This window comes from Schistocerca americana, chromosome 1 (assembly GCF_021461395.2).
Source record: "Schistocerca americana isolate TAMUIC-IGC-003095 chromosome 1, iqSchAmer2.1, whole genome shotgun sequence".
NCBI classification, from domain to species: Eukaryota; Metazoa; Arthropoda; class Insecta; order Orthoptera; family Acrididae; genus Schistocerca; species Schistocerca americana.
Window position 1 is genome coordinate 614,622,145 of NC_060119.1, and position 27,846 is coordinate 614,649,990.

Sequence of the window (27,846 nt, forward strand, 5' to 3'; positions counted from 1 at the left end):
TTATGTAGTAAATTGGGAAGATGGGAGGCAGGGAGGAGGAGGTGTGCACGTTACCATTCGTCTTTCCTAGTGAATTTTCTTTACGCCTTACTTTGATCGCCCTGCCGGTTTGATTTGTCCACTACCAGGGACTATTATTACAAATCACTTTGTAAACCACTTCACACTGTCGAAAATTTATTCATTACTAATCATTCCCCTAATGACCTAGAAGAAACCGTAATCCTCTGTAAGGAAGATAAAGGCGGAAATCAGACTTATATGAAGAACTGGATTTTTTTAAACACACACTCAGTAGGGATGGCAACATGTTAAACGATCAGCTGCAACTTGCAAGTCGACAGTCTCTAGAATGTTTTAAACCTGTACTTCAGACCGCTTAATGTAGTTATAGGTCGTTAGTGGGCTCCACTTATCATTCACTGTCATCACAAGAATTCAATCTCATTCTGCCAACGGCCTTATCAAAGAGGGCGGAGGAGCGGAAAGAGGTTTAGGGCACCCACTTACCTTGGGGTGGGAAACTGCCAGTAAGGGCGGAAGAATCAGCGATGATCGACAGCATGATGATGCAGAAAGCAATGGAAACCACTGCATCAAAGGCTCATAACCTGCATCTGCATAAATTGATGATGAAGAGACAGAGAAAGTACATGAAGATATTGAGGGAGATGAAAATCTAATCGTCATGGTGGACTGCAATTCAGTTTTAGGGAAGGACTAGAAGAAAGGTTACAGGAGAATATGTGCTTGGGACCAGAAATGAGAAAGACTAAGTGAGTTCTGCAATAAATTTCGGATAGTAATAGCGAATACTCTGATCAAGAATCATAAGAGGAGTAGATATACCTGGGAAAGGCAGGGTGGTTCAGGAAGATTTCAGTTAGATTACATCATGGTCAGACAGAGATTCAGAATTCAATACCGGATTGTAAGACGTACCAACGAGCAGACATAGATTCAGATCACAGTGTGGTTCAAATGGCTCTGAGCACTATGGGACTCAACTGCTGTGGTCATAAGTCCCCTAGAACTTAGAACTACTTAAACCTAACTAACCTAAGGACATCACACACATCCATGCCCGAGGCAGGATTCGAACCTGGGACCGTAGCGGTCGTGCGGTTCCAGACTGTAGCGCCTTTAACCGCTCGGCCACTCCGGCCGGCAGATCACAGTGTGGTAATGATGAAAAATAGGCTGAAGTCTGAGAGACGAGATACGAAAATCCTAAGGCATGATGAGGTACTCTTGAAGTTTTCTGAGAGTGTAGTTACAGTAACAAGGAGTAGATCAGCAGGCAGCACGGTTGATGAGGAACGGACATCTCTAAAAAGGGCAATCACAGACGTTGGAAAGAAAAAACATAGGTACAAAGAAGGTAACTGCGAAGAAACCACGCCTAACAGAAGAAATCATTCAACTGATCGGTGGAAGAAGGAAGTACAAAAATGTCTCCAGGGAAATTCAGAAATACAGAAAGACAAAACGCTGCCGAATGAAATAAATAGTAAGTGCAGGGAAGCAAAGACAAAATAGCTGCATGAAAAATGTGAATAAATCGAGAAAGAAGTGATTGTCGGAAGGACTGATTCATTACGTAGGAAAGTCAAAACAAACTTCGGTGAAATTAAAAGCAACATGAACAGTGCAACGGGAACTCCACTGTTAAATGCAGAGGAGAGAGCGGATAGGGGGAAAGAGTACATTGAAGGTCTCTATGAGGGGGAAGATTTGTTTGAGGGGATAGAAGAAGAAACATGAGTCGATTAGAGATAGGGGATCCAGTACCAGAATCACAGTGCAAGAGAGCTTTAGAGGAATTAAGATCAAATAAGGCAGAAGAGATAGATAAAATTCCATTAGAATTTATAAAATCATTGGAGGAAATGGCAACAAAACAACTGTTACGTTGGTGTGTAGAAAGTATCAGTCTGGGGACATACCATCGGAAAATATCAGCCACACAATTCCGAAGACAGTAACAGGTGACAAGTGCGAGAATTTACGCACAGTAATCTTAACACCTCGTGCAACCAAGTTGCTCACGAGAATAATATACAGACGAATGGAAAGGAAAATTGGGGGTGTGTTAGATGACGATCAGTTTAGGGTTAAGAAAGGTAAAGGCACCAGAGAGGCAATTCTGACGTTGAAAATGGAAGCAAGACTAAAGAAAAATAAAGACACGTTCATAGGATTTGTCGACCTGATAAAGGGTTGGATAGTGAGAAATGGTGCAAGATGCTCCAAATTCCGACAGAAATAGGGATAAGATGTAGAGAGAGATGGTAATATACAATATGACTGAATAATAAGAGTGGACGACCAAGAATGAAATGCTAGGATTGAAAAGGGTGTAAGACAGGGATGTAGCCTTTCATTCCTACTGTTCTATCTGTATATCGAAGAAGCAATGATGGAAATAAAAGAAAAGTTCAGGAGAGGAATTATAAATGAAGGTGAAAGGATATCAGTGATAAGATTCTCTGATGATATTGCTATCGTCAGTGAAAGTGACGAAGAACTACGTGATTTGCTGAATGGAATGAACTGTTTAATGAGTAAAAAATATGGATTAGAGTAAATCGAAAAAAGATGAAAGTAATCGAGAAACTTAAAATCATAATTGGCGATCACGAAGTAGATGAAGGAATTCTGCTACCTAGGCAATAAAATAGCTCATGTCGGAAAGAGCAAGGAGAACATAAAAGTAGACTAGCACTGGCAGAAATAGCTTTCGTGGCCAAGGGAAGTTTCCTAGTATCAAACGTAGGTCTTAGTTTGAGGAAGAGACTTCTGAGAATGTGTATTTGGAGCCCAGCATTGCATGGTAGTGAATCATGGACTGTGGGAAAACCGGAAAAGAATAGAACCAAAGCCTTTGGGGTATGGTGCTACAGAAGAGCTTTGAAACTTAGGTGGAATGATAAGGTATGAGGAGATTCTCCAGAGAATCGACGAGGGAAAAAAAGTAACGAATACGCTGACAAGAAGAAGGGACATGATGGTAGGACTTGTGTTAAGACATCAGGGAATAACTTCCACGGTACTAGGGGGAGCTGTAGAGAGCAAAAACTGTAGAGGAAGGCAGAGAATGGAATACATCCAGCAAGTAACTGAGGACGTAGGTTGCAAGTGCCACTCTGATACGAAGAGGTTGGCACAAGGGAAGAATTCGTGGCAGGCCCATCAAATCAGACGACCGATGACTAAAACAAACGTATGAAGAGTTGTTGGGTGGGACAATAGGTCTGATTTGGTAACTGTTGAAGGGAGACTGAGTACACTCTAGTATGTGACTAGAACGACAAACTCTGTTGTTATATCCTTCATGACCAAATTAGAAAGTAACATATTCCTGTAGGATAATGGAAGATCCCACACTGTGCGTCAAGACACAAACGCTTTAATCAATATGGATCCTCGACTGACTTATGTGGTAACATGTCTATGATGCAAAGGGAAGATGTATACTGAAACATAATACAAAGTCAGAAAACTTCGTCAACAGACACAGCATGCGTTTTTCAGGCATCATAGGAAGTTACAATGACATTAGGTGGCTGTTTTATTATTGGAAAATGAGTGCAAGAGTGTGTTCTCGCCCTTTGGGGACGTACCTCAGATTGGTATGGTCTACATCACTCGTGCATAGAATAAAAGTTTAATCGTTTAACACCCGTTATGGGGTTGACATCTACACAAAGTTTGATAAATATCGGACTGGTACTTGATGGTGTAACACTTTTCTTTTCTGTCAGCGTATGTCCAATGTAACTTCTACTGCCGTCATTTTCTCGTTTTAAAATATACTCTTTACAAGGGCCTGAATACGTGAGACACTTATACTTTGGCATCAGTCACAAATTTACTTACTTCAGTTGCTCTAAATAGTAGTACCTATACAGATAGTATATTCATTTAACAAGCGGAAGATAAAGAGACACACGCCTGTCCTGTGGTAAACATATTGTCAGCTTGCGATGCACAGTTAGTCACGTTACACAACTTAGCTCTGTGTTCAGTTCGGAAACACTTCTAGAAAACAGCAAGGCTGATTAATAATAAAACTATAGAAGATTTTAAAAAAGCTTAAAAATGTTAATTGGGATGAAGTTTACAATGAGCATAATGCTACCTCCAAATTCAACATATATTTTATTGTGCTTTTCTCCATTTTTGAACTAGTTTTCGTAAAAAGGTAATTAAATGTAATACTGGCAATTGGATCACTACAGGTATAATAAGAAAGAACTGGTACAAAACAGTCAGAACAACTACCGACAAAGAAATACTTTCTTATTGTAGACAATACTGTAACATATTACGGAAATCTGTAAAAAAAGTCCTGGAGTACTTTTGCCTGAAGTATAATTGAGAACTTTGGCAATATGGAACCCAGTAAATTAACATACTTCGCACATTTTCATTGATTGATATCCTGTGGCAAAATGTTGATGGGTAGCCCCCTGTTTAAGCAAAAAGTATTCATGGCAAAAAAGAAAGTAATTAGAATAATGCGTGGACTTCACATATATACATCTTTCAGAAATCTCTTTAAGCAGCTGGGATTATTAACCACAGCCGCAAAGTACATTCATTCAATTAGGAAATGTGTTATCTACAATACACATGAGTTTGAGAGTAACAGGAAATTTTTAATGAACCTAGGTTTGGCAAAGAAAGGGGTGAAATATGCTGCTATAAAATTCTTTGAGAATCTACCCATGTCAGTAAAATGTTCGACATAACAAAAGTGTTTTCAAGTGTAAATTATAAATGTCTCTTCTTAACAACTACTTCTAGAACGTACAAGAATTCTTGAGAAGCGATAATAAGTCGTTTTTAAAGGAAAAATAACCTGTAAATAGACAGTTTGTAGTCATATAAATAAAATGTATCTACATCAGATACAAATATTCGTTTTATTATTTTAGTTGCAAATGAGTACCCCATGTTTGTTCTGTTGATACGTTCCATTGACACGTTCCACAGCATAACGTTTATCGTGAATTTGACCTATGGAACAGGTAACCAACTAATAAAGAGATTCCATACTCTGTTAAAGGACGAACCCTTGGAAGAGACAAAGTTGTATACTACTCCGGACTCCTTATAATGCTTTAAGTGCTACAATTTTGCGGCTTTGGATGTCTGAAGAATCGAATCAACTAAAATGAGAATTGTACGGCATATTTCTACGGATCGTTGTAAAATCTAGACAGAATCGGAGGCAATGGACAGTCAGTTATTGTAATCACGTTCAACAACAGAAGAAACGAAGCACTGAGAAAATCTAGAATTGTGGTTTTCGATGATATTCGCACGATAAAGTATAGCATTTAAAACTTAATGTTGTAGAGCTGTTACGATAATCCCAAGGAAAAATAGGCCACATTTAGTGACATACAAAAATGATTTTAAAAAAATGCTGGAGATAAAATGAGATACAAAGTTGCCTTAACTGTCTATTAGCTGATGGTTGGCTAGGTGAATGGGATGATCAACTTGCTTCTCTAAATGGAACAAATGTCTTAAGAGTACCTTACAACTGTAGACGAAGAGCTTATAATGACAACAGATCGAATCAAATATCACTTACTCAAGGCTACTTTAATTCAAGATTGAGATAGAAAGAGCAATTGCCGCTTTATATCTTACCTGTAACATGTGAAGAAGGATGTGACCAACAGCACATGCTTCTTTTGTTTTAGGTTTCTATAAAGGCTAACAGACTGTGATACATCAGCGTGTTAGCTAGCAGAGGGCTCCATCATAATGTAATCAGCTTCAAAGTGCGTAAGTCCGGAGCAGAAAAGTGGATTTTGCACTCAGTTCTGATGAGACTGCGTATAACGCAAACAGCTCTGCAGTTTTGCATATCTTCAGTGAAGTAGTGCGACCTATCTAAATAAGTATGGAAACTGTTTTCTGTTTGATGCTTAGGAATTATCTTACAGATTTCGGTGTATGTACATAATACTGTTGGGACAAGTTGGATATTAGCTTTAAAATGGAAAAGTGTTTTAAATTTTAGACTAATTCTGTGACTGAGAGAAACGTTGCGTTTAGGAACTGTAGAAGGAACTGTTGCGTTTAGGAACATTAACATAGCTCTTCCTTTCTAAATACATTTACTCATTCTCATACGATGTTTGACATTCTTGAGAATGTACTGCAATGGATCTGTGGAAAGAAAACTATATCCATCGCCCTGAAAGCAGTTTATAACGTCGTTGATCGATCCGTCAAGGCAAGTTGGTTTGCACGTTTGCCACACTTAAAATTAATAAACTTTTAACTAGAAACGAAAATGAAAACAGTTAGCGTACAATGACGTATCGTCGTAATTCAATCACCACATGACAAAGATAAACCCATGATACGTACATGAACGGTATTCGTATGGACGCAGTGGTTAAGACAAAAGATTAATGTTTGAGAGGAGAGGAATTCATGACCCCGCCCGTTATGAAGGACTTAACGTTTCCCACGGTTTCTCTCAAACGATAAAGGGAAGCACCGGAAGGGTTGCTTAGAGAAAGGGATGATTTCCTTCTCCATCTTTGACATATCTGACTTCGCAGTCTGCCCTAATGACCGCATCGTCAACGACGGAACGGTAAACTCTAATATTATTTCCTTAGTAGCGTACGTTGTAGGCGCAGTCTAGTTGCGTAGTCACGCTACAGACAATATCATTTCTCATGGGTGCCATTTCGAACAACGAACAGCTACGTGACTGTTGAAAGGTTTGTACGCTAAGTCGCGATAGCGATATCCACATATACAGATGGCGGTAGTCTCGCGGACACAAGGTGTAAAAGGGTAGCGGAGCATTTATTTGTACTCAGGTGTCACGTGAAATGCTTTCCGACGTGATTATGGCCGCACGACGTGAATCAACAGACTTTGAGCACACATCAGTAATTGGAGGTAGAGGCATCGGACTTTCCCATTTGAAAAATGGTAGGGAATTAAAGATTCCGAGATGCACAGTGTCAAGAATGTGCCGAGAATACCAAATTTCAGGCATTTCCTTTCCCCACGGACGACGCAGCAGTAGACAGCCATCACTTACCGAGCGAGAGCGTTGCCAGTGTTAACAGACAAGCAACACTACATGAAATAACCGCAGAGACATCAATGTGGTATCTACGACAAATGTATGTGTTAGGACAGTGTGGTGAACTTTTGCGTTAATTGGCTGCGGCAGCAGATGACCGACACGATGTGTCTTTGCTAAGAGCATGTCATCACTTGCAGCGCATCTCCTGGACTTGTGGCCGACTGTTTGGGCACTACGAGACTGGAAAACCTTTACATGGTCGGATGAATACCGATTTCTGTTGGTAGGAGCTGCAGATAGATTTCGAGTGTGACGCAGACCCCATGAAGCCACGGACCCAAGTTGTCATCAAGGCACTGTGCAAGCTGGAGGTGGCTCCACAAATCTGTGGGATGTGTTTACATGGAATGGCCTGGATACTTTGGATGTCCAGCTCCATTAGATCATTTGCGGCCATTCATGGACGCCGTGCTCCCAAAAAACGATGGAATTTTTATGAATGACAATGCACTATGACACCAGGACACAATTTTTCGCGATTGAGTCTGGAAAATTCGAGCGAATGACATGACCACCCAGTTTGCTCCACACGAATCGCATCGAACATTGATGGTGCATCATGTCGTGCAGAAAATCCTGCACCGGCAACACCTTCACAGGTGTGAACGGCTTTAAGGGCAGCAAGGCTCAATATTTCTGCAATGGAACTTCCAACGACTTGTTGAGTCCACGCCACGTCAAGTATCTGCACTAAGCCCGCAAAAGGAAGTCCGGCCTGTGTTAGAAGGTATTCCATCACTTTTGTCACAGCAGTGTGTATTTAACGCGAGGATGATACAAAAATATCAAGTGAATGTCAGTGGCAGTTGCTCTGAGGATCAGTCATAACATTTTAATTGTCACCCCGAAAAAATAAAGTTTCACACCGTGTGATAATTAATTTTCTGTTTGTTTCCATCTGCGTGTCTGCAGTCGTGATACAGACTGAAAACCCCGTTCCACAATAATGTAGTACGCTAATAAACAGATACCAAGCAAAATGGCACAGCGCCGTTTTAAAGTGGAGATGAGTTCCGCTAATTTGTTTGGTTTGTCTGATAGCGTGCTGCAGTACTGTGGAACGGTGTTTTCAATATGCGTCAGGACTGCGGTCATGTACCTGGAAGCAGACAGAAAACTAATTATGTAACTTTATTTACTGGAAGCCTCAATTAAAATATTTCGAATACATCTACTGCAAGAGAAACTCGGAGCATCGAGTACATCTTCACTCTCAGAATTCCTTGTGCACTATTTTCAATACTAGTCAGAAATATACTCCATCTACATATAAAAGAATACTATGTAAGCAAGCTTATCATGTTTCACTGTAGGTTTTTTTCTATAGCCCCATCATTTCTTCCTACTTTCATTTCATGAAATAGTGCTGCGAGTCGATAATCCTAAACCTGAAATCCCATTCCTCTGGATTTGTGGTCATGATCGTTTATACGTCTATATTTGTAAAAACCACTATGAAGAGCATAATAAAGAGTCCTTCCCATGTACTACGAATTAGAGGTTTTTACTCTGTCATTAGCGCACAGAGCGCGGGAACTGACTGCATAAACAGCTCTGTGTGCTCAGCAATTTTCCTGGTGCTTACAGGAGCCATACATGCTGGGCTGCCGGCCGCGGTGGTCTAGCGGTTCTAGGCGCGCAGTCCGGAACCGCGCGACTGCTACGGTCGCAGGTTCGAATCATGCCTCGGGCATGGATGTGTGTGATGTCCTTAGGTTAGTTAGGTTTAAGTAGTTCTAAGTTCTAGGGGACTGATGACCACAGATGTTAAGTCCCATAGTGCTCAGAGCCATTTGAACCATTGAACCATGCTGGGCTGAGGTATATTAATAGATTCCTCACGTAATACTGGTTCTCGGAATTTTGTAAGTAGGCTTTCTCGGGACATACGAGGTCTACCTTAATGCGTCTGTCATTTAAGATTTCTCAGCATGTTTGTAACGCACTGTTGCGGATCAAACGAACTTGTGATTATTCATGCTGCCCTTCCTCAATATCCCCCTGTCGCTCCAAACACTAGGAGGCGCCAGACAAGTGTCCTGTAGGCAGTATACTTACTTCCATATTTGACAGAGACTCTGTATCCAAGATTTCAAACTTCTTATTCCCTACTAACAAGGCAACCTCCCCATCGCACCCCCCCTCAGATTTAGTTCTAAGTTGGCACAGTGGATAGGCCTTGAAAAACTGAACACAGATCACTCGAGAAAACAGTAAGAAGTTGTGGGGAACTATGAAAAAAATAAGCAAAATATACAAGCTGAGTAGTCCATGAGAATGATAAGCAACATCAAGGAGAACGTAAACTAAGGAGCGCCGTAGTCCAGACAGTCGGCTCGCAGCCGTGCTAGCGTGCGGAGCTGCTCCGCGCGCCGCCCGACGCTCCGCTCTCGGCGGTGTTTACTTCCGCGTCGCGGTGTTTGTGTCTATCGAGTCCAGTACTAACGTACACTATGGCGCACTCGTACCGCCGTGCAACGATCAAAGTAACGTTTCAGGCCGAACATCCACGACCCAGAGCTTTCGAAGTCGAACAGTTCATACGTGAGGATCTACGTTTGAACCCCCAGGACGTAATCGGCATACATTTTTCCATCACTGGAAGTGTTGTCTACATCAACATGTCGACGGAGGAAATTTGCAATGACATAATTCACCGTCATGCCACCGGACTGAAATTTAATCACTCTGATGGCCATATGGGTGCTGTGACAGTCGCCCATGTTGGATTCGGTCTCCGGGCATTGCGGGTGTTTGAGCTCCCGTTCGAGGTGACTCAGGATGTGGTCATTGCCGCTTTCCATCCATATGGCACCGTCTTGGGTCACGTCGCGGAGAAGTGGCAAACATTTACTACCTACCCCGTATTAAATGGCGTCCGGCAAATAAAAATTGAGCTGACGAAACATGTCCCATCGTACCTGCTGATTGGCGGTGTGAGGGCCATCGTCATGTACGATGGACAGCCACGAACGTGCGCAGGATGTGGCCAGGAGGGACATGTACGTTCCGAATGCTTACACCGCCGTTTAATACAGACGCCGTTACGTGAAGAGACCCAGGCTTCGATGGTCACGTCCTTACCCATCACCTACGCCAAGGTTGCACAGGACCCCATCGTACCAATCTCGATTGCGCCAGCAGCATCGTCAACGCCACCCGCAGCAGCACAACGCGCCGACGACACAAGCACGGCGTCGCCTACAGTGCTCGCTTCAGGACCGTCCGGGTTGCAGACCGAAACCGATGTTCCTGTTGGAACCATGGACGTCGACCTCGGTGTCTTGCCGACGTCTGCCTTTGTCCAGACGGGTTCGGCGTCAGACGACGGGCGACCACATACTGATTCAGAAGGCCACATCAGAAAACAGCGGTCACCTCGCAAACACAGGAAACGACGACGAACGCCTTCCGATGACGCCCTTTCTCAGACGGCCCCGCGAGATGTCGACCTGTTGTCTGACGGTGATCTCCCACATTGCATCCAGTCACGCGATGCAGCAGCAACTGGCGCCCCCCCCCCCCCCCCCCCCCCTGTGACGCCTCCTCTCCCGGTTCGAGACGTGTCCTCGCCGTTGTCAACGAATGATGATGGCGGTCCCCCTGCCACTCATGTTGCGGAATCCACAACACCCGTTCCGGAAGTACGTGACCGTCACATGTCCACGTCGTCAGCTTCCTGGGCCGATGACGTTGAAGAAGAAGTGGAACAGAATGCCAGCGTGTCTGCACAGGAGTCGACCTCGGCGACACTGGGGCTGGCAGCCCGCCAGTAATAATCACCACTGCGGGACCACCTGCGGGTATCTACCTGCCGGCTACTTCTACCGCACGTTCTGCAAATACTGAGGATGGCCGTACACAGCAATATCGTATCGCCACGATGAATCTTCCCACCATTCGTGCCCCCCATAAACTGGCCATGTTCAGAGACACTATTTGCTCTGCGGATGTGGATATAGCACTCTTACAAGAGGTGTTTGTGGCCGACTTCCTAGTTCCCACCGGATACAACGCCCATGTTTCCCCCGCATCCGACACCGGTAGCGGCGTCGCCATCCTGCTACGCGACGGACTCCCTGCAGAGGACGTCATCTACCTCTCCACCGCGCGAGGTATGGCCCTCACACTGTTCGGCGTGCGTATTATTAATATCTACGCTCCGTCCGGCACTGGCCGCCGTCATGACCGACAAACTTTTTTTGCCGAAAGCGTCACACCCCTCTTCACGGGTCCGCAGGACGATTTGGTACTCGGTGGGGATTTTAACTCGACACAAGAGCCCGCGGACCAACTCCCGCGAGATTCCCCTTGTGCATCTCTCTGTGGTCATCGACAGTCTACGACTTGTTGACACATGGAAGAAGCTCCACGGAATTCAACCGGGCTATACATTCTACACCTCTCACTCGTCAAGCCGCATAGATCGCATCTACGTTACCCATTCCCTTGCTGATGGCACACGTCATGCGAAAGTCTGGCCCTTGGCCTTTTCAGACCATGATGCGTACCTCTGTGACGTCACTCTCGCCCGACAGCGAGTGTGGCATAGTCGTGGTCTGTGGAAACTCAATGTCGCTCACCTGACCTCTCAGACTGTCGCCGTATGGTCGAAGAAGCGTGGGCACGCGTGGTGACTCCACCTTATCATGGTGGCTCTCCTGTGCAGAGCCGACCCTCAGGAAGACTCTGATGAGTTATGGGAAGGAATTAAAGGCGTGGCAAACTCATACCCTGCACTTCTACTACACCATACTACGTGACTGTACGACGATGCCTTTCTCGCCAGCCCGGCAGTCGATGGTCCATCGCACGAAGGCGCAGATCTCCTTGATCATGCGGCGTCACTTGGAAGGCACTGTAGTCCGTTCTCGAGCTTCTAATCGAATTCATCAAGAACGTCCGTCGATGTACCACCTCCTTCAGGAAAGACAACGACGACGACGAGCTCTGATCCAAGTCCTCACTGATGTGGAAGGGGGCCGGCGCGACACCCAACAAAGCATCGGTCGTACTATCCATGCTCATTTTGCCGGGCTATACGCAGCCGTACCGCATTCTGCAGCACTGATCACAGAAGTCTCTCAACTTACTACGAACACTCTTCCGGAGGATGCAGTGCATGACCTCCAAGACGACGTAACCACAGATGAAGTGGTAGATGCTATCAAGGCGGGTTCCGATAACAGATCTCCTGGACCTGACGGTATGCCCATCGAATTTTATAAAATTGTTGGCTTCCATGTGGACGGCAATCGCACAAGAGCTGATGTCACCGATGACAGTGGTCCCGAGCGCCTTTCTAGAAGGCATTATTATCCCCGTACATAAACCGCGCGTGTTATCGAGGGTCCAGGACTATCGACCAATTACTTTGCTCAACAGCGACATGAAAATATTCACACGGCTACTGGCATCGCGCCTCAAGAAGGTCGCACGTTACGTCACATCCTGCGACCAGACTTCCCTAGGAGGCGACAACAACATCCGTACGGCCCTTTGCCGTTACAGAGACATGATAGCATTAGCGCATTATCAGCGTCTACCTGGCGCCTTGGCTTCACTGGACTTTAGCCAGGCTTTCGACCGTGTTGACCACTTCTATTTACGGACAGTTCTTCAGCATATGGGTTTTCCTGGCGGTATTGTCACAGTGGTTATGCGCCTGTTGAGTAGTGCAACCTCTAAAATCATGTACAATGGTCGCCTAACACCGCCCCTGGTCATCGCACGATCTGTGCGGCAAGGCTGCCCTCATTCCACGATTTTGTATGCTTTCGCCTTGGAACCCCTGCTCCAGGGCATGCGCCAACGTTTGGAAGGTATGGCTGTTCCCGGCCACCGTTTTTGTTGTACAGCCTACGCAGACGACATAGTGCTATATCTGCGCAGTGAAGATGAAGTAAGAGCAGCACTGACATGGGTGGCGACTTACGGCGAAGCGTCGGGGAGCTGCGTCAACGTGTCAAAATCAAAGGTCCTGCTCATTGGTGAGGGCTTGCCGGAGAGATGCGCTGCCCCCCTTAGTGTCGCCGCCACCATACGGTGTCTTGGACTTGATTTCACAGCAGACCTGCGCCGCTCAGCGACTATCAATGGTAGACGCTTGCTACAGACAATCAGAGCAAATCTCGCAGATCACCGGCTACGAGCTCTCGACGTTATCCAACGCGCGCAATACGTGAACACGTATCGTGCTTCCCGTATACCACACGTGGCTCAAGTACTACCAGTCCCAAATCTCCTGGCGCGACGACTGTTGATGGCTTTCGGCTCCTTCGTCAGCTCGGGGATGTTATTCAAGGTGCAGTATGAATCCCTTGCACTGCCACGAGATCGTGGCGGGGTGGGACTCATCCACGTGCCGACTCGTGTCAAGGCCCTACACGTCAGCTCCCAACTAAAACTTTGGCATCGTTGCCCGCAGAGCCTTACTAGCCTCCTGCTTCACAACTTTGCACCGGCCTCCTTGTCCGCCCCAGTACTGGTATCGACCATTCCAACCCCCTTTTATTACATCCAACGATTTTTCCTGGAGTTCAGTTATATCTACCGGTCCTTACCACTTACACGTTTGTACCTCACGAAAACAGTCTCCGAATTGTTACAACAGTGCCGCCCGTCCAACCCCATCGAACGTAAGTATCCACAGTACGTGTGGCGACACATATGGAAGGCGATCCATGCGCGTTTTCTTGAATCAGACGTTCAATCAACGTGGTACATCATCCTGAATGGCAAACAAGTTAACCGAGATCGTCTGCACCGCATCCATCTCGCCGATTCATCCCTCTGCACCCACTGTGGAGTGGATGACACGGATGTCCACCGGTTCCACTGTGGCACAGCGTTCGACGTCTGGACACTTGCGCGGCGAATTTTGGCGTTTCTTACTCGCCAGATACCGGCTCAGATCGACGTCCACATGCTTCTGTACCCCGATAAGACTTTCTACCCCTCCGCCAAAACTCACTCTGTGAATTGGATCTGTGGCCACACGATCCGCTATCTTTTTACTTCTGGCTACACGTCTACGCTAGGATATTGGACTTATCTCAACGAACGACACTGCGTCCTGATACGCAACCCACGCTATAAACAATATTTTTCCAATTTCTTACGGAGCACTTTCGATGACCCACCTAGTAGCTGGAACGTCCAAGCCCTGAGAAGCTGAAAACTGTATAAATCGAACCGAACTAAATAGATCTGCTACCCAGAACCCACGCCTACGCCATGAGAAGGCACTTTTGGACGAGCTGGCATGCTGTAGGCGGAGACACTTCAGGAGCTCCTGTAAGAACTGGTCTACAAGTCGCACGAAGACTTTAATAAAAAATAAATAAATAAATAAATAAAAACTTTTCCTTATTTATTCCTCATAATTTGTTCTTAAAGGAAAAAGAAATTTGATTTTGGCTTTGAGAAACTCTTTTTTTTCCAAAAGATTACTACTTCGCCAAGAAGACGAAGGAGACTCATTTTTGTTTACTGGAAGGAGAAACCAGTATAATGGGAATCTTTGTTTTCTTTTGAAAGAAATTTAAAAAAATAAAAAATAAATAAATAAATAAATAAAAACTTTTCCTTATTTATTCCTCATAATTTGTTCTTAAAGGAAAAAAAGAAAAAAAATAGTCCCGTGGTTAGCGTGAGCAGCTGCTGAACGAGAGGTTCTATAGGTTCAAGTCTTACCTCGAGCGAAAAGTTTAATTTTTTTATTTTCAGAGAGTTATTTTGCGAAGCTGCACAGGTACAGAGAGCACTATAGTTTACGTTATCGTGTGTCAATTATCAATGTTCAGGCACTCACACATAATCAACTTCGCTCTCCAAAATTCCAGGACATGTTCAGATTTGCTTGGACATATGCAGGATTTGACGGTCTACACACGGAAAAATTTGAAAACATAAAAACATATGTTTTGACAGAGCACAGGGAAAACTGTGCGACTGTGAAACTGTGGCATTCATTTGTTGCAGTTTATGTGACAAACTCTTATGTTTTCATCACTTGCCTAAATCGGGCAAGGTAGAAGAATCTTTTTACCCATTCGCCAAGTGTACAAGTTAGGTGGGTCGACAACATATTCCTGTCATGCGACGCACATGCCGCTACCAGTGTCGTATAGAATATATCCGATGTGTTTTCCTTTGGAGGAATCGGTTGATCTATGACCTTGTGATCAAATGTTTTCGGTTCCCATTGGAGAGGCACGTCCTTTCGTCTACTAATCGCACGGTTTTGCGATGCGGTTGCAAAACACAGACACTAAACTTATTACAGTGAACAGAGACGTCAATGAACGAACCGACAGATCATAACTTTGCGAAAATAAACTTACACTGGAGGGAAGACTTGAACCAAGGTCCTCTCGTTTCGCAGCTGCTCACGCTAACCAAAGGAACCACGGCGAACATAAACTCATACTAACCTTGATATTGCCTATCTTCGCATGGACTACTCAATTTGTATATTTTGCTTATTTTTTTCATAGTTCCACACAATTTCTTCCTGTTTTCTCGAGTGATCTGTGTTCAGTTTTTCAAGGCCTATCCACTGCGCCAACTTATAACTAAATCTGAGGGGGGTGCGATGGGGAGGTCCCCTTGTAAGATATCCTCAATCCATTCACAACTTTCATTTGATGGCCCATATCGTCGTACTTTCCTTAATAAACGTTAGTGTTTTACTGACTCGAACGCTTTTCGGAAATCAAGACTTTGCGACTGCCTTGATCAGTGGTTTTCAGCATAGCTGGTGAGAAACGTGCAAGTTGGGTTTTGCATAATCATTGTTCTGGGGATAGCAAGAAGGAAGACGTTATCTTCCAAAAAAGTCATTACGTTTGAGGTCAGCTTATATTTTAAGATTTTACGACAGATAAATATCAGTGGCACTGCTTGCTACCGTTCTTGCAGACGGGTGTTGCCCGAGACTTCTTCCAACTACTGAGCGCAGTCTTCTAACTGGTTTGATGCTGCCAACCATGCATTCCTGGGCTAAGCTTTTCATCTCAGAGTAGTACTTGCATCCAATGACCTCAGTTACTTGTTCGATATATTACAATCTGTCTTATCTCTCATTTATTAAGTTCGACGGCCCTCCCTACTGCCAGTGAAGTTCCTTGATGACATAACATGTATCCTGTCAACCTGTAGCTTCTTCTTGTCTATGTTTTGCACACGTTAATCTCATCTCCAACTGTGCCCAGTCTTACTCTGTTACCATTCCACCTGACTCTGAACGCCCTTCTCTAGTTCCGCATCTGAAAAGCTTCAATTCTTTCTATTCCCGTTCTTTCTCTGTCCAAAGTTCCATAATATGCTGTAATCCAAACGTTCGTTCTCAGAAATTTCTTCGTCAACTTATGTCATATGTTTGATATTAGTAGACTACTTTTCTGCTAGGAATGTCCTGTCTTCTTCACCTGTTTTAGTCCCCTTTTCATGTCCTCATTGCATCGTCCGTCATGTGATATTTTGCATCCAAGTTATCTGAATTCTTTAACTTCGTCTACTTCGAGACCACCAACTTTGAATGTAAGCTTATCACTAATCCCATTTCTGCTACTCATTGTTCCTTTAGTCTTTCTTTGGCGAAAATATTTTTAAATATCGTAAAATAAAATAAATGTGAGAAAAAATGAAATGAGCGTATGGCATTGTTAGCGGCAGGCCCCATCAGGGGACGTTCGGCCGCCGACTCTTATTGCAGTCGACGACACACTGGGTGACTTGCGTGTCGGTGATGAGGATGAAATGATGATGAGGGCAACACAACACCCAGTCCACGAACGGAGAAAATCTCCATCACGGCCTGGAAACGAATCCGGGCCCGCTGAATGGGAGGCAAGCACGCTACCAATCAGCTAAGCACGTGGAACGTAGGGAGATAACAGTTTTTAGGAAAGCGTTAATAAAGCTATTCACAGTCTTCAGTACAACCTGCACTGACTCAGTTCAAATATGGATAGTGAAGTGCCTTGTCAACAAATACTGTGACCAATAGCAGCAGCACTAATCAATCTTATAAAAGAAGAATGAAGATGAGGGTTTAACATCTCGTCACTACCAGGTCATTACATTCGGAACAGGAGGTGAGGTTGTGCAAGGAGGATATATGATATAGGTTCTCATTTGTTCACAGGAATCTTTATGCAATTCAGTGCGTTCACAGGAATCTTTATGCAATTCAGTGTGTTTTAAGATAACCACTGAAAACTTTAGTATTAAAACGCTGGCAGGGTCTGGGGCCCCCTCCTCTTGAATGGGAAACGCTGGAAGCAACAAGACACACTGACAGGCTTATAATTAATGTCTTTATCTTATCGATATTTGTTTTAGGGATTAATCCATAAATTCAGAAACCACGGGCCGAATGCCCAATACGATAGTATTCAATCCCTAACTGATCACTTCCGTCGTTTAACAAAATAATCTTGTGCAGCTAGGAGGTCACGCAAAGTTACTGCGCTCGTTTGCCTTTCCTTGCTTCCCACATGGCTTTGAATGAGCCTTTTGAGTCCTGTAAGAGCTTTTATTACCAGTTCTCCGTTACTTACATATTCTAAAAAGAGATCAGAACAAAAATAATTTATAGTTCAGCAAGCGTTAGAGTAAAACGAAATGAAACGTAAATATTTTTCAGTGGTAATAGCGTTCATCAACGGCCAACGTAAATGCTCGTTTAGGCTGTAGTAGTTTACGACCGAATCCCGGTCGCTCATACAAATCAGTGTGATTGTAATTTGGCCGCTATTAAGCTCGGGCTGATGTGATACCTGCGGCGAGCGCACTTGATTGATTGCCCTCATTAAGTCGTACAGCCTGCTAATTTTGTATACACGATGGCAGCGAATGATGGAGATCGATACTGACCTGCAATCACAGCAATGCTGAGTGCATAATTTCTATAGACCACATTGTATGTGTCATGAAAACCTTAAAATATGCGTTAAAATATGCACGAAAAATGCTTAAAATGCAATGAACAGTGTCGAAATATACAAGAGCAAATAATATAAAAAAAACATGATAGTTACTGTATGCATTATATCTCTAAGTCGAACATGTGCATATCAATTACGAGGAACAGCGCCGACCACACGAAAATCGGTACATTTAGAACGTTGATATCATTTTCTTAATACATTCTGACACAGGTTAGGAATGGGGGCCTTTCTGGGACTATTTTCTAAAAATTTGCAAAATGAGGACGCATAACGTGTTTCATGGATTGTTCCCTCTTTGCTATCGTTGTCGGTAAGAAGCCTATGCGATGCGAGTGCGTCGCAGTGAAACAATCGATATGTGCAGAACCAACTTCGAGATGTATCGCACGCAGAGGGGCACGCTCAGAAACTCCGTAATATTTTATTTAAAAAGAAACATACAATCATGAATTTTTTGAACAGCTTTAACTTTTAATTAATAATATTGGACCAAAGCATTATTTACAATTTATTTTACATTTTTCTACTATTGTAAACATAAACGGTCAAGTACTGTTCCAAATGTTCAGTAGTAAGATTGTGTCGTCGGTCACACAAAACATTATTATAAGCAGAAAAGGACCATTCTACATCAACTGAGGTAACTGGGCAGTGTTTGAATGTGAGTGCTATTTTGGCACTTATTATTTCTGGTAAGAGTTCAGTCGCCCCATTAATAAAACTATCAGTTTAACACATGGATTCAGAGCCTGGGTTATTGTTTAAAACGTTTTAAGACTTTTCTTTAAGTTTTGTTGGCAATACCTCCGGCAATAAGGAGTTTACTAGAATAATTTTATTCACTAACTGAATAGATTCATTCAACGCCAAACCTTGAGTTTCAAGCTTTATAATACTTGCAGGTATATGGGAAAAATGAGTGCTAATCACAGCAATGTCTTTTTTAATTCCTGAATCATTAAAATCTTCCTTGCACTGGCAAACCGCCAAAGCCTCAGCACTATCGAAGTTGTTTACCACCCGTCTAACGGCCTCGAAATGTTTATTGTAAAACAACACAGTTTCGATCCACGTACCCCAACGAGTTACCACTGACTCGGAAGGTAAAGGCACATTTGATAGTTTTTCTTTATAGGCGTTGATGCGAGCAGGAGCCTTTAGAAACACTTTCTTTGTGGATGAAATCGGTTTATTTACATTCACAAACGTGGAACGTACTTCTTCAGCAAGGCGATGTACTCCATGAGCAAAGTACGTCACATGGATGAAATTGGGATAAAATACTCGGAGGGCTTTTCCTGCTGTAATCATATAGGGAGCAGCATCTGAAATAAACACAAATACTCTTTCATCTGCAGAAGAATCTGGAAATACTTTTGTAGTACCCTCATTCACAAATCAGGCGATCATAGAATGATTTAATTTATCACGTTCTTTGCAGGCCGGTAATAGGAAGAAGAAGGCTCTTCTTTCAAAAAGCACCAACAATTAAATTCGCGATGTAGCGGCCACAAGTGTCTGTAGTTTCGTCATCTGAAATTCAGATAATGCTGTATTTGAGTTCACTGCTTATTTCTTCCAGAACATTTTAGTAATTGTCGGTATATAATTTTTACGCAATGTTGATTCATCTGGTATATTTTGATTTGGGCAGGAAGTCTTTGAGGATAGGGTTTGTAAGTTTGTGAAGAGGAATATTGCTTGCAATGAAAGCTTCACATAGATACATGTTAAACCGATTTTTTTGGTTACCTTTGAACAAATCCCTGCTACTGCAACTTGCTGTTGTCAGAAGTTGTTGTAGTGGTTCTTTCTTCTGCATTCCTGCAATATGAAGACTTGTCTTGACATGCTGGTCTATTGAAACAATTTTTTGAACGAAACGTTTTTCTCGCAAACTCAACGATATGAAACGATTCCGTCATACTTTAATTTTCCGGGACGGTCAGGTATCCACGAAAAGACTTTTTTTTTTTTGGGCAGCGTGGTGCACAACATTTTACACACTATACGTCGTAAACACGTTCAATAGTGCACAAGTAAATAGAAAGCTAAACTGAAACAATGGACATGCGACTAAAAGCTTGGGTACTTTAATTGTTGCCGACGTCTACAGCGAGACAGCAAAGGGGATTAACCGGGTGCACGGGCGCAGGGGCATTGACTGTCTGCGGTGGTAATTCCTATGGGACCAAACTGCTGAGGTCATAGGTCCCTAGGCTTACACAATGCTTAAACTAACTTACGCTAAGGACAACACACACAACCATTCCCGAGAGAGGACTCGAACCTCCGACGCGGGTGGGGGGGGGGGGGGGCGGGAGGGGGGAGCTGTGCGAAACGTCAGAAGGCGCCCTAGACCACGGGGCTACCTGTCTGCCTGTCTGCCTATTGCTGTTCCTGTTCCTCTTCTGTTATGATTTCGCTAGGCAGTCGCCTCTCGGTTAGCGATTGCACGCAGTTGTAGGTCGGGTCGATCTGTGAGACATCAAAACTAGATCGAACTAGAGACCGCCCGTCTAAATTTTTAAAATATTGTAAACACAGAGCGAAAATATGCATCGTCACTAGTTTTTGGTTAAAATTTGAAATAACCGGTGAAATGGAGCCAAATATGCAAATGCATGTGCAACATGCAAATGAATATAATCCGGTCTCTAGTAATTATCGTCTCAGTGACAGGGCGGCGCTCTTCGTGCTCGGTACATGGAGAATAGCTTTTGTCATGTGTCCAATATTTGTGTAACGAAATCTATGTAAGTCAGACACCTTGCGAAACACAAAACGTGATAACAGATACGTTATTCCAGTCTAGGAAGCACTGCACTCTATGGAAAATTAAGCACCGTAAATTTGAGAACGCACTACTAGCCATTAAAACTGCAACGCCAATGAGTATTGCAAATAACGACATTAGGCGCGTAGTGCTTTTACAGTATAATACGAAGAACACTTGATTAGTTTTGTAGGTGATTTTAGAGTTACAGGATGCGAAATTTAGTGCCCAGAGCTGCCAGCTCTGGCTGTAGCAATCCTAATCTAGCTGGGCACGTCATCTCAAATTGCTTCGACCCTGTGTCAGACCATCAGTTTCTCGGACATCTATTACATATGTTTTCATTGAATCAGAGATGTAGGGAAGTGTTGGTCAGGCAACAGTTCGGCACCATCTGTATCGCATTATGTCAGGGCAGCACGTAGAGTAGGTGCGGATGAAGCCATGTGTGCGGTAAAGTTTTTGAACTGACTGCCATCGATTCAGCTGTTATTGTAACTTACTGAGCCATGAAAGTTCGTCCCGGCAGCTCGATCCAGAGGTGAGAAAAGAAGTAAGTTTGTATTTTAGTACTTATATGTAACTTCTCTGATGTTTAACATTGTAGAATGCCACGCTGAAAAGAAGAATCAATTATTACTCGTTGACACTTGCGTGGAAATAATTATTCCAGCTGGTCCCCAAGAGCAATAATGGCTCATTTATCAGAAAGTGGCGAAATGGGGCAAATCATCGTAGGTATTATGGAGTAAATCCCCGAATCTCCACAGTGTAACGACAATTCTGCAATCACATCCCCCGCAAAAGCTGACATTCAACACACACTGCATGAGATTATCTTATCTGAAGTTATAATTTTTCTGTCTAAAATAAAGGTTCTGAGGAAAATATTTGGCAAAGTTTTGAAATCTGTGCTTCTAACGTCGATACCTAATAAAGAACGAATGGAAGAAGAATTCAAGGGGAAAATAGTTTACCACTGAGAAGGAAGAAAAGAGCGTGTTATAGAAACGAAACGACTTGAGCTAGATTTCATCATATCAGTGCCCAAAAGGAAGAAAACAGATCGTACAGCCAGTTGATTATTCATCAGAGTCAGATTAAGCTTCCCACATCATGACAGCAGCTCACATATAAATGTAATCTTTTGATTTGAAGAAAAAGTATCCAAAGATGAAGAAGAACAAGAGCCTGTGACACCAAGGATGAATCAGAGGATCTAACGAAGTACACGATTTTCTAAGTCTATACATAACTTAGCCCCAGTAGTTGAATTCTTTCAAGCTACGCTACTCATTCTACTTTGGAGGGGAAAGAAAGTGTTGTTTCTGTACAAGTATTTTTAAGCATTATATTCAGATTTACGGGACTTCCAGTTCAATATTGTGTTGGGCAGCTTGGCTACAATAGAACAATATTACAAAGGATTATTTCACGTGTTTTTATTACGCAGTCCATTTATATCGAATGGAGCAAAGGCACACTTCTGGGTTTTACCCATTATGTGAGGCGAAAATGCTCAGTTTTTGAAGTTTGTTGACATTATCAACCAGAAAAAACGTGATCTGTTTTTATTTATTTTAGGGACCGAAAATCCGTAAAGTCAAGGTCGCACGTTACATCTTCTTTATTGGGACTGATTACTTGTTTCGGCTGACAATCTAGCCATCTTCAGATAAAAGATATAAAACAGATTCTTCTCGTTTTAGCGGCATACAACAGCTCGCAGAACTGCACATAATGATGTAGCACAGTTCAAGTCAGTATATACAAATTAATTACAGAATATATACTATAAAGCATTCTTGATTAGTGTAGGTGCCATCAAGACTTCACAAAGAGTTAAAATCTTTTTTGAAGTGACAACATCTATACATGACATAATTAACGGCAACTTTTCGAAGTTCGTGGCCGGTGTAAATGAAAGACAGTCATAAAACTGAAAATATACATTAATACAGAGAAGAGGCAGTGGAAATGAAACAATATTTGCATACGAACTATCCGCTAAAATGACTAAATGCAAAAGATATCGTCTTACTAAATGCTTTACGCCATTACAGCTTAGTAACTGACACAGTCAGCATTTACATCATATCGTAACAGAAATCATATATTTTGCTCCGATGTGGCACAATTGAGCGGTATGACAGCTTATGTCCATTACAACGTAAAATGAACTAATTTATTTATTTATTTCATTAACAGTACAGAGTAACCCACCGAATTGATATGTAAGGTGGGTCGGATGCTTCTAAATCCAATAGCAAACGCCTCTCATTATTAGATTCTTGTTGATATACAGTTGTTCATGCTTTTTTAATAATATAAAGAACATAATATATAAATTTTTCTCCAAGGTTACAACGAATTGAATGCTTAACCACTGTTAAAAAGGTTCTATGTGCAAGGAACGTAACACTCGGCATATGCATAATATACCCATATGTGGACAGATGCTTCTTGCATCATCAGTCTTCTGATTGGTTTGATGCGACCGACCACGAATCAGATATTCACACCTTTCTCAATCAGTCGTCTGACTAGTTTGATGGGCCTGCCACGAATAACTCTCCTGTGCCAAACTCCTCATCTCAGAGTTGTTGTTGTTGATGTTGTGGTCTTCAGTCCTGAGACTGGTTTGATGCAGCTCTCCATGCTACTCTATCCTGTGCAAGCTTCTTCATCTCCCAGTACCTACTGCAACCTACATCCTTCTGAATCTGCTTAGTGTATTGGTCTCTTGGTCTCCCTCTACGATTTTTACCCTCCACGCTGCCCTCCAATGCTGAATTTGTGATCTCTAGATGCCTCAAAACATGTCCTACCAACCGATCCCTTCTTCTAGTCAAGTTGTACCACAAACTTCTCTTCTCCCCAATCGTATTCAATACCTCCTCATTAGTTACGTGATCTACCCACCTTATCTTCAGCATTCTTCTGTAGCACCACATTTCGAAAGCTTCTATTCTCTTCTTGTCCAAACTGGTTATCGTCCATGTTTCACTTCCTTACATGGCTATACTCCATACAAATACTTTCAGAAACGACTTCCTGACACTTAAATCTATACTCGATGTTAACAAATTTCTCTTCTTCAGAAACTATTTCCTTGCCATTGCCAGTCTACATTTTATATCTTCTCTACTTCGACCATCATCAGTTATTTTACTCCCTAAATAGCAAAACTCCTTTACTACTTTAAGTGTCTCATTTCCTAATCTAATTCCCTCAGCATCACCCGATTTAATTTGACTACATTCCATTATCCTCGTTTTGCTTTTGTTGATGTTCATCTTATATCCTCCTTTCAAGACACTGTCCATTCCGTTCAACTGCTCTTCCAAGTCCTTTGCTGTCTCTGACAGAATTACAATGTCATCGGCGAACCTCAAAGTTTTTACTTCTTCTCCATGAATTTTAATACCTACTCCGAATTTTTCTTTTGTTTCCTTTACTGCTTGCTCAATATACAGATTGAATAACATCGGGGAGAGGCTACAACCCTGTCTCACTCCTTTCCCAACCACTGCTTCCCTATCATGCCCCTCAACTCTTATAACTGCCATCTGGTTTCTGTAAAAAATGTAAATAGCCTTTCGCTCCCTGTATTTTACCCCTGCCACCTTCAGAATTTGAAAGAGAGTATTCCAGTTAACGTTGTCAAAAGCTTTATCTAAGTCTACCAATGCTAGAAACGTAGGTTTGCCTTTTCTTAATCTTTCTTCTAAAAGGTTAGTATTGCCTCACGTGTTCCAACATTTCTACGGAATCCAAACTGATCTTCCCCGAGGTCCGCTTCTACCAGTTTTTCCATTCGTCTGTAAAGAATTCGCGTTAGTATTTTGCACCTGTGACTTATTAAACTGATAGTTCGGTAATTTTCACATCTGTCAACACCTGCTTTCTTTGGGATTGGAATTATTATATTCTTCTTGAAGTCTGTGGGTATTTCGCCTGTCTCATACATCTTGCTCACCAGATGGTAGAGTTTTGTCATGACTGGCTCTCCCAAGGCCATCAATAGTTCTGATGGAATGTTGTCTACTCCCGGGGCCTTGTTTCGACTCAGGTCTTTCAGTGCTCTGTCAAAATCTTCACGCAGTATCTTATCTCCCATTTCATCTTCATCTGCATCCTCTTCCATTTCCATAATATTGTCCTCAAGGACATCGCCCTTGTATAAACCCTCTATATACTCCTTCCACCTTTCTGCCTTCCCTTCTTTGCTTAGAACTGGGTTGCCATCTGAGCTCTTTATATTCATACAAGTGGTTCTCTTCTCTCCAAAGGTCTCTTTAATTTTCCTGTAGGCAGTATCTGTCTTTCCCCTAGTGAGACAAGCCTCTACATCCTTACATTTGTCCTCTAGCCATCCCTGCTTAGCCATTTTGCACTTCCTGTCGATCTCATTTTTGAGACGTTTGTATTCCTTTTTGCCTGCTTCATTTACTGCATTTTTATATTTTCTCCTTTCATCAATTAAATTCAATATTTCTTCTGTTACCCAAGGATTTCTATTAGCCCTCGTCTTTTTACCTACTTGATCCTCTGCTGCCTTCACTACTTCATCCCTCAGAGCTACCCATTCTTCTTCTACTGTATTTCTTTCCCCCATTCCTGTCAATTGTTCCCTTATGCTCTCCCTGAAACTCTGTACAACCTCTGGTTCTTTCAGTTTATCCAGGTCCATCTACTTAAATTCCCGCCTTTTTGCAGTTTCTTCAGTTTCAATCTGCAGTTCATAACCAATAGATCGTGGTCAGATTCCACATCTGCCCCTGGAAATGTCTTACAATTTAAAACCTGGTTCCTAAATCTCTGTCTTACCATTATGTAATCTATCTGATACCTTTTAGTATCTCCAGGATTCTTCCAGGTATACAACCTTCTTTTATGATTCTTGAACCAAGTGTTAGCTATGATTAAGTTATTAAGTGATTAAGTTATGCTCTGTGCAAAATTCTACAAGGTGGCTTCCTCTTTCATTTCTTCCCCCCAATCCATATTCACCTACTATGTTTCCTTCTCTCCCTTTTCCTACTGACGAATTCCAGTCACCCATGACTATTAAATTTTCGTCTCCCTTCACTACCTGAATAATTTCTTTTATCTCGTCATACATTTCATCTATTTCTTCATCATCTGCAGAGCTAGTTGGCATATAAACTTGTACTACTGTAGTAGGCATGGGCTTCGTGTCTATCTTGGCCAGAATAATGCGTTCACTATGCTGTTTGTAGTAGCTAACCCGCACTCCTATTTTTTTGTTCATTATTAAACCTACTCCTGCATTACCCCTATTTGATTTTGTATTTATAACCCTGTAATCACCTGACCAAAAGTCTTGTTCCTCCTGACACCGAACTTCACTAATTCCCACTATATCTAACTTTAACCTATCCATTTCCCTTTTTAAATTTTCTAACCTACCTGCCAGATTAAGGGATCTGACATTCCACGCTCCGATCCGTAGAATGCCAGTTTTCTTTCTCCTGATAACGACGTCCTCTTGAGTAGTCCCCGCCCGGAGATCCGAATGGGGGACTATTTTACCTCCGGAACATTTTACCCAAGAGGACGCCATCATCATTTAATCATACAGTAAAGCTGCATGTCCTCGGGAGAAATTACGGCTGTAGCATCTCAGAGTAGCATTCGCAAACTACGTCCTCAGTTATTTGCTGGATGAGGTATTTCAATCTCTGCCCACCCCTGCAATTTCTACCCTCTACAACTCCATCTAGTAGTATGGAAGTTATTCCCTGACGTCCGAACAGATGTCCTATCATGCTGCCCCTTCTTCTTGTCAGTGTTTTCCACATATTCCTTTCCTCTACGATTCTGCGAAGAATCTACTCATTTCTTACCTTATCAAATCACATAAATTTCAACATTTGTCTGCAGCACAACATTTCAAATGCTCCGATTCTTTTCTGTTCCGATTTTCCTATAGCCCATGTTTTCACCGCCACAATTTGCTGTACTCCAAAAATATATTCTTAGGAATTTCTTCCTCAAGTTGAGACCTCTATTTGATTTTAGCAGATGTCTCTTGGTAAGGAATACCATTTTTCTACTGCCAGTCTGCTTTCGATGACCTCCTTGCTTCGTCCGTCATTAATTCTTTGCTGCCTAGGTAGCAGAATTCCTTAACTTCATCTACTTCATCTATCCTTCTCATTTCTGCTATTTCCATTTACTTTCTTCGATTTACTCTCAATCCAAATTCTATACTCTTTAGACTGCTAATTTCATTCAACAGACACTGTTTCACTGTGGATAGCAATGTCATCAGTGAATTTTATCATTGATATCTTTTACTATGAATTTTAATTCAGCTATTGAATCTTTCTTTTATTTCCATCATTGCTTCTTCGATATGTAATATGAACAGTAAGGGAGAAAGAATCAGCCCTGTCTTACATCGTTTTTAATCTGAGAACTTGGCTCTTGCTCTTCCACTCCTGTTATTCCCTCCTGGCTCTTGCACATCTTGTATATTTTCCATCTCGTCCTATAGCTTACCCCTATTGTCCTAAAACTTCCGAACAACTTGCGCCATTTGACATTGTGGAACGTTTTTTCCAGGTCGACAAATCCTTTGAACCTGCCGGGAATTTTGTTTAGTCTTAGCCCATTACCAACCGCAATGTCAGAACTGCCTCTCTGGTGCCTTTACCTTTCCTAGCCAAACTGATCATCATCCAACCCACCCTCAGTTTTCATTTCCATTCTTCTGTATAGCATTCTTGTCAGCATCTTGGATGTACGATCTATTAAGCTGATTGTGCGATAAGTTCGCACTTGTGAGCTCTTCGGGGTCATGTGGACGATGTTTTTCCGGAAGTATCATTGTGTTTAGCCAGACACGTACATTCTACACACCAAAATGTATAGCCGTAACTTTGCCACTTCCTCAAATGATTTTAAAAATGCTACTGGTATGTTAACTATTCCTTCTGTCTTAAGCCTTCCAAAAC